The sequence below is a fragment of the Nansenia antarctica genome (genome assembly GCF_963989245.1).
Source record: "Nansenia antarctica genome assembly, chromosome: 17".
Lineage (NCBI taxonomy): Eukaryota > Metazoa > Chordata > Actinopteri > Argentiniformes > Microstomatidae > Nansenia > Nansenia antarctica.
Window position 1 is genome coordinate 4,400,301 of NC_137687.1, and position 7,957 is coordinate 4,408,257.

Below are 7,957 nucleotides of genomic sequence, written 5' to 3' on the forward strand. Positions count from 1 at the left end.
CATTACATTCTTTTTGTTTTTGTTTTTTATCTTCACACTTCACATGCTTTGGCAATGTAAATGTATGTTTCCCATGCCAATAAAGCCCTTTGAAATTGAAATTGAATTGACAGAGAGAGACACAGAAAGAGAGAGAGAGACAGAAAGAGAGAGGGAGAGAAAGAGAGAGAGAAATCAGTCAATAAGGACCAGAATGATCTCCAGTGGACAGAAACACAAACATGTATCATCATACATGAAGTAGAGAGATATTCATAAGGGACTTTTTTCTGTCTCAACACATCCTGCCATTGTAGAACAGATAGATCAAGAATATGTAATAATTAATAATTTAATTAATTAATGTAATAATTTTTAATAATTAACATGTGAAAGGAATAACAAGAATAACCGATTTAATGTTCAGACTTTTATTTCGAAAAACCTTTTCTAACAATAATAGGTTTTGGATCTGGTTTTTGGCGGATTTAGCGGTTTTTAGACTGTGGTTAGGCTGTATAAAGTGTCAATCCCACTTGGCAACCCCTGCCCAATAGTAATTAGCGGTTTTCTAACAATAATAGGTTTTGGGCTGGTTTTGGGTGGATTTAGCGGTCTTTTAGGCTGTAAAGTGTCAATCCCACCTGGCAACCCTGGTTTCGATTCACTGCACACGTGGAAAATCGAGATCACTGCGCAATGCTCTCCAAGGTCAGCGACATGCAGACACAGTCCAACGCCACGCGTGTATCCATGAGACAGGTAAAAAACTAAGTTAGAATACATGAAATTCAACACAACATAATTAAATTCGTTAAAAAGCTGCACATGCACATAGATAAGCCATGCAATTCGAGTTTTGCTGTAAAACAGTCAAGCTACGCCGTGTTGAGGTGGTGGAGAGTTGGTGAGAGGAAAGGAGAGAGCACATGTTCGCTAACAAACCCAGTTAGCTAGACTGCAGAAATATACAGTTATTATGTTCTTCTAGCTGCATTCTTTTGCATGCATGCACAGTTTTGAACACCACGCCCACCAAGGTATTATTTTAGCGTGTGTGTTGGTGGGATTCTGGGATGGCAGTGGTAATAATCAACTCCAGTCCCCGTGTCAGCGTTGAGATAGAACACGGTGCGTGACATTTCATCATGAAAATTAACTAAACTCCTCCAAAAAAGTTCGGAAACGTTATTCCGGTCGATTATTCCTCCCCTTTAATAATACCAATTGGTGTTGTATTTTATATCGTTGGAAAGCCTGATTAGTCACCTTTACAACGAGGTACAACGTGTAAGGATCATGCATTCGTGGAATGAGCATTGCAACACAGCTAAAAGTGTGGGTAGTGGGCCAAAATGTTTTGCCAAAATCCCCTGCAATATTCTTCTGTTTTATATTGTCTTTTATTAACGGAAAGCGGAAGCGTTAGCGTGTTAGATCCGTAACACGGTCACCTGACCCACGCAGGTGCAGCCCGGTGATGACAGTCGCCCACAGAGGGTCTTCCTGCGGGACCTGCGTAAGCATAGCTTCATCAAAGGAGACGAACTGCAGGTGGGTAACTGGCGCCTCAGTAATCCTGCGTGTGCCGTTATAAAAGGCTTGAAAGCGTTACATGTCCACTCAGGTCTGCACAGGTGCTCCCGAATGGACCACGATGTTACACCTGCCTACATTAAACACATAAGGAAATCGTGTGTGTGTGTGTGTGTGTGTCTCTAGGTGTGTGTGGTGGAGCTCCAGAGCCCCAGGAGGTTCTTCGTCCACTCCCAGAGCCCAGAGATGACGGAGCTCCTCAGGGCCATCACCGCCATGCTGGAGCAGACCTACGGCGGCCCGCCAGGGACAAACTACTCGCCCCACGTGGGAGAAGTCTGCGTGGTCAGATACTCCCAGGACCAGGTGTGTGTGTCTCAGTTAGTAGTCCCGTTGACACACACCACTCACCCAGCTGTAGTGACTCATTGATACCGTTCACTCCTATGGCATTCATATGGTATATTACTCATTTTAGCATTCGGTATGTTTTAGGTATGTATATATTAGTAGGCACTCTTCTTACAATTCGTTTAGATCCTGTAAGGTTCCAGAGTGAATAGTGCAGCTCACAGTTCCTTCTTCTATACTGGAACATTACTGTGGAGCAGCCTTCCACTTAATATAAAACAAGCAGAAACTAGGAGGGCTTTTAGAGGACAGGTTAGAGTTTACCTCTGGAGTAGGGTGAAGTTCCTAACTCCTTTTGTTTGGGGGGGGTAATGATTATTTAATGATTGTTTGATGTTATTGTCTTGTATGTTAATATCAAAGGACCATGTTGGAAATAAGTGTTCTCACTTTCACATGTCATCCTTGGATTACTGTTTTTACTCGATCTATGAATAAACTAATTAGATGGAAAAACTATTTTAGATTTGGAAGTCGGAACCTTTTTCCACGCCTAATCCTCCTCCTCCTCCTCCTCCTCCACCTCTTCCTCCTCCACCTCCACCTCCTCCTGCTCCTCCTCCTCCTCCACCTCCTCCTCCTCCTCTGTCTCTGTGTTGTAGAAGTGGTACCGGGGCGTGGTCCAGTCCCTGTCTGCAGACCAGACCATCGCTAACGTTCTCTACATCGACTTTGGCAACGAGGAGGCCGTGACCCTGGAGCAGATCAGATCCCTGGCTGCCCACATGGACCCCGTCCCTCCCTGCGTGAGTCCACTAGAACATCTGACCTCATCTGACTGGGAGTGATTAGATTACATGAGATTACATTACATTAGATTCAACGTTGTCATTGCAGAGTACAAGTACCAGACAACCAAATGCAGTTCAGCATCTAAACAGAAGTGCAAATAGTGATATAATCACATGATATTGGTTTCAAACCACTGTTGACAGCTTGAGTCTGGGGTTACGCTCTAAATATGAGGTTTTACCGACCTGGCGGGGTGACTAGAAATGTCCAGACGCTTTTGTTGGGTCAGAGGACCACTAGAGAGAGGTTTGTAGCCGCTAGCCTTGGTGTAGCGTCGTTTCACTGTCCTCCTGTCATAAGCAGGGGTGCAAACTTGTCACCTTTGAACCGTATTAGCCGTTTTTACCTCAAAATAGGTAAAAAATGTTCATAAATGTTCTTTGTTTTCAAGTAAAAACAAATGTTGTCACCTTTTTGGGCCATCACCGGTTTGCATCCCTGATAAGCCGCTTCCTTCGCTAGGCTTTGGAGTGCCGCGTCGCCGGGGTAACGCCCCTGATGGGCAGCTGGACGGAGAAGTGCTGCATCGCCCTGCGGATGTTGTTGGTGGGGAAGAGCCTGACCCTGACGGTGGCGGAGGCCTCGGAGGAGGACCACACCTACGCGGTAGACGTGGCGCTGTCTGCTCTCGGTAGCGTATATAAACGGGGTTTCCCATACAGGGCAGGGTTCCCACGGGTCCTTGAAATCCTTGAAAGTTTGTGAATTTGAGAAAAATAAATCAAGGTCTTAAATGTTTAGAAAAATAGACATGGGTCATTGAAAGATGTTAGAAAAATGTTCTACTTAGCTCGTCAACTAGTTCCGTCTCAAACTATACTGTGTTGGGTCCTTGAATTTGAGGGAATTGAGTCTTGAAAGTCCTTGAAAGGTGCTTGAATGTGATGTTTCAGAAGGTGTGGGAACCCTGATACTGATACGGGGTTTCTCTGGCCTGGCCAGAAGGGGTGGTAAACACCTCTCTCTGTCACCATCTCTCTCTCTCTCTCTCTTCCTCTCTCTCTCTCTCTCGCTCTCTCCCTCTCTCTCTCTCTCTCTCTCTCTCTCTCTCTCTCTCTCTCTCTCTCTCTCTCTCTCTCTCCCTCTCTCTCTCCCTCTCTCTCTCTCTCTCTGTCTCTCTCTGTCTCTCTCTCCCTCTCTCTCTCCCTCTCTCTCTCTCTGTCTCTCTCTCTCTCCCTCTCTCTCTCCCTCTCTCTCTCCCTCTCTCTCTCTCTCTGTCTCTCTCTCTCTCCCTCTCTCTCTCCCTCTCTCTCTCTCCCTCCCTCTCTCTCTCCCTCTCTCTCTCCCTCCCTCTCTCTCTCTCTCTCTCCCTCCCTCCCTCTCTCTCTCTCTCTCTCTCTCTCTCCCTCCCTCTCGCTCTCTCCCTCTCTCTCCCTCCCTCCCTCTCTCTCTCTCCCTCTCTCTCTCTCTCTCTCTCTCTCTCTCTCCCTCCCTCTCGCTCTCTCCCTCTCTCTCCCTCCCTCCCTCTCTCTCTCTCTCTCTCTCTCTCTCTCCCTCCCTCTCTCTCTCCCTCTCTCTCTCCCTCTCTCTCTCTCTCTGTCTCTCTCTCTCTCTCTCTCTCTCTCTCTCTCTCAGGCCAGCAGCTGAGCACGTTCCTCTTAGACCAGGATTACGCCGCAAAGGAGGTCTCGTGGAAGCCCACAGTGGAGGACATCGGTGAGGGTCGGGTCCTCCGACGACACCAGGGGGGTGTCCCATCCACGTCACCGAAGGAAAACCCAGGCTTATTTTTGATAAAAATCTTGATAGACTTGTCAAAATAAGGCCGGCTTTTTTGTAGTCTTTCTAGTCTTGTCTAGTAGCGAAATTTATCAAAATTAAGCCTGGGTTTTCCTTTAGCGACATTGACGGAATACCGCCCTGATTTAGAGGAATGTCGCAAGGTACAGCTTTTCCTCCGGTGTATTTCTGTTGTAAACCTCTCTCTCTCTCGTTCCGCCCCGGCCGCAGACTCCGCGTCTCTGGAGAACTTCCGGCGATCCGGGGGCAAGGAGGGGGAGGGGGAGGAGGATGCGGGGGCTCGGGCCCTCGACCCCCTGACCCAGGGGCTGGGCGACTCCTTCTCCGCCACGGTGACCCACCTGCAGACGCCCGACGACATCATCTGTCAGAAGCTGGACAACGCCAGTGAGTATGACCCGGAAACCCCCTAATAATAATAATAATAATAATAACTTTAAAGTGCTCCAATCATTATTATTATTAGTTTATTATGTCGAGGACAATCCAAATACATGAACCATATAAAATACAGTAAAAAAGGCAGCGTTAGCCTAGTCGGCTAATTTTCAGCTGAAGTCCCCGGCCAGTTGCAACATGGCATCCTGAAAAGTAACGTCATTAGTTAAAATAAAACATTTCAATATTCTAAGAACACGTGGCTGAGACAAGGTACCCCAACATCACACTTGACAAAAAACACAAGTAAGCAAGCCGAGGTGATTGCAAGCGGCTACAACAAACACCACATTAGGGATGGACGGTTTTTCGGTTATACCGAAAACCGGGGTTTATAAAAATAGAAACGGTTTTTTATCAAAACCGTCTGAAACCGGATTTTATTTTTATTTTTTTTTTATTTTTTACATTTGATCAAAATATCATAGATTGCTATATAATACATGCCTAGAGTGTGTGGTTGAAGATGCTATAAAAGTGATTTTGTAAACACTATAACTTTGTTATAACTTGTCAAATAAATGACATGTCTAAAAAGACGGGTCACGTGACAGCTTCTCTTCAGAGCAGAGAGTGAGGAGAAAAAAAACAATGGCTAGCGTGAACGAGTTGGTGTTCAAGAAAAACACGACTTCTGTTGTATGGACTCATTTTGGAAAGCTATTTCTAATCAACACACAATGTAAACGCAATGAGTGAGAGGTTTGGTCAGTTGTGAAGAATAACTGAGGATTAATATCTAATTGGGATTATATTTAAGGGTAACGAATCACTCTATGGGAAAGATAGTTGCCTTCAGTTATTGGTAGATAGGAAAGGTTTTTTACAATTACTCGCTAACATTTAATAAGATCATTTTCGCTGCTCTCTGTAAAGCGCATTGGGTCTTTTTTGTGAGAAATGCGCTATAGAAATAACATGTGATTGGATTTGATATCAATCAATCAATCAAACTTTATTTATGTTCTATAACACAAATCATGCATTGAATGTAACTCCAAGTGCAGTATTTACTAAACCACAATATAATAAAACAAGAGCTATACGGATCAAGAGTGTTTGTGCACAGCGCCACTGTGTGTGAAGGCGCTACTGAAAGTGATGACAGAACGCATGTCTCAGAAGATACACGGTCACTTAGTGACGCAAAGGTAGTTCTGTATTTATCTCTATCTGTATTAGTACATTTATTTTGAAAGCTCTATTTTGACAGCTCTACCATGGGCACTTTTATTTTGATGGGGCATTCTTTGTTGATTGACTTACGACAGTTCAGGACGAGTCAGTCTCGCGGCATGTGGTTTTTATGAAAAGCTTTAAGTATGTTCACTGCACACTAAGTCTAATATTTCAGTGATTATTGAGCAGTATTCAAATATTTAAATACATTGAGCAGCAGCTGAAACTTTGTCTAAGAACCAAGATATTGAGAAAGCAGTTCATTCAATGAAGACGCTGTTCCAAGAGATGATCTTCCGTGCAGGCGTGCACCCTGGATCAGCGGAGCTGGTGTGTTAAGTGTTCATGTGTTTTCATGTATGGTGTAGCTTACAAAAGTCTGCCTTTCCACTGATATTTGTGAAACTAAGTAGCCTAAATGTGTTGCGACTGTGCTTACGGTGTTTTAATGGTGTTCGACATGAGTGTATTGTAGCAGAAGGGCTCAATTATTTGAAATTGGCTTTTTTTTTTTTTTTTTTTTTTCGGTTAACCGGAAAACCCCGGTTTTAGTCCTTGACGGTTTTTCGGTTTCAATAATTGGAAACCGTCCATCCCTACACCACATACACACTTATGGGGGCAGCGACATTTCAAGCACATAGTAGCCACAGGACAATTACAGGCCACACAACATTAAGCACTTACAAACAGCAATACATTAAACAAAACAAAACATACAAAAAAGGCATTTTGGAGAGGCAGCACAGAGAGGGATTAATGAGGACAAGTATAGTTCTGTGTCAGCCAGGCTTTCATGTGTGTTGTGAAGGTGGAGTAAGTATGTATGTCTTTGAGTTGGTTGGGTAGTGAGTAGGGCTGCACGATTAAACGATTTTAAATCGAAATCGCGATTTGAGATTGTGCGATTATCAAATCGCAAAGCCTGCGATTTGGGATACATTATACAGCGCGTCGGATTCAACGTCAATGAACGCACACGCCCAACAACAACACTGCATGTGAAACGCCCAGGTGTGAATCTGTGAAGACGTTTCAGTAGCTAGCAACATTCATGGTGTGGATAAATGGCTTCAGCAGAGCCAGAAGCAACGATTTAGTCCCGAAGAAAAGCAGCACTTCTGTTGTAAGTATTTCGGGTTTAGGACGACAGATGTGCAACAAAAGCAGGTGTTGGGCACGACCTGTCGTGGAACAATCGCTACATCCAGAGGCAACACCACAAACCTGTATCAGCACTTGAACAAGTACCACGGGCAGCTCTATGGCGGAGAGTTAATAAGTGAAAGTCCCGTAGCCCAGTCTAACGTTAAGCAAACTAGAGTTTTAGAGTCGTTTGCGGCTGTTACTCCGTATGAAAAGGGCTCACGAAGGCACCGTGAAATAACCAATTCCATCACGCATTACCTCGCTAAAGACATGGTGTCTATTAACACTGTGAGCAACGAAGAGTTTAAAAAACTAATCCAAACGCTGGATAAAAGATAATGTGATTCCATCCCGCACGTACGGAGCTGAAAAATGTGGAGTACTATGCAACAACAACCGATCTGCGGTCGAGCCGTGCACTTACATACATTACGACGAGTTGAAGAACTTTATCTATTTCAATGTTTACAGAAAGGACCTATTCTTTTTTACTGGACATTTTTATTATCACTTTATTTAACTTGATTGCAATATGTGCAATATTTAGATGCTGCTCCTGAGCCATAATTAAATAACCTTGTTTGTAGAAAGGTCCTATTTTATTTTCATATTGGAATTGTTCAAAAAAAAATGACACTTGGGAGAAACAAAATGGCAGCTGTTTAAAAAACCCATACATAAATTCCAATTCATATCTTTTAAGTTCTCATCCTTGCATTAGAACAGTTTGATG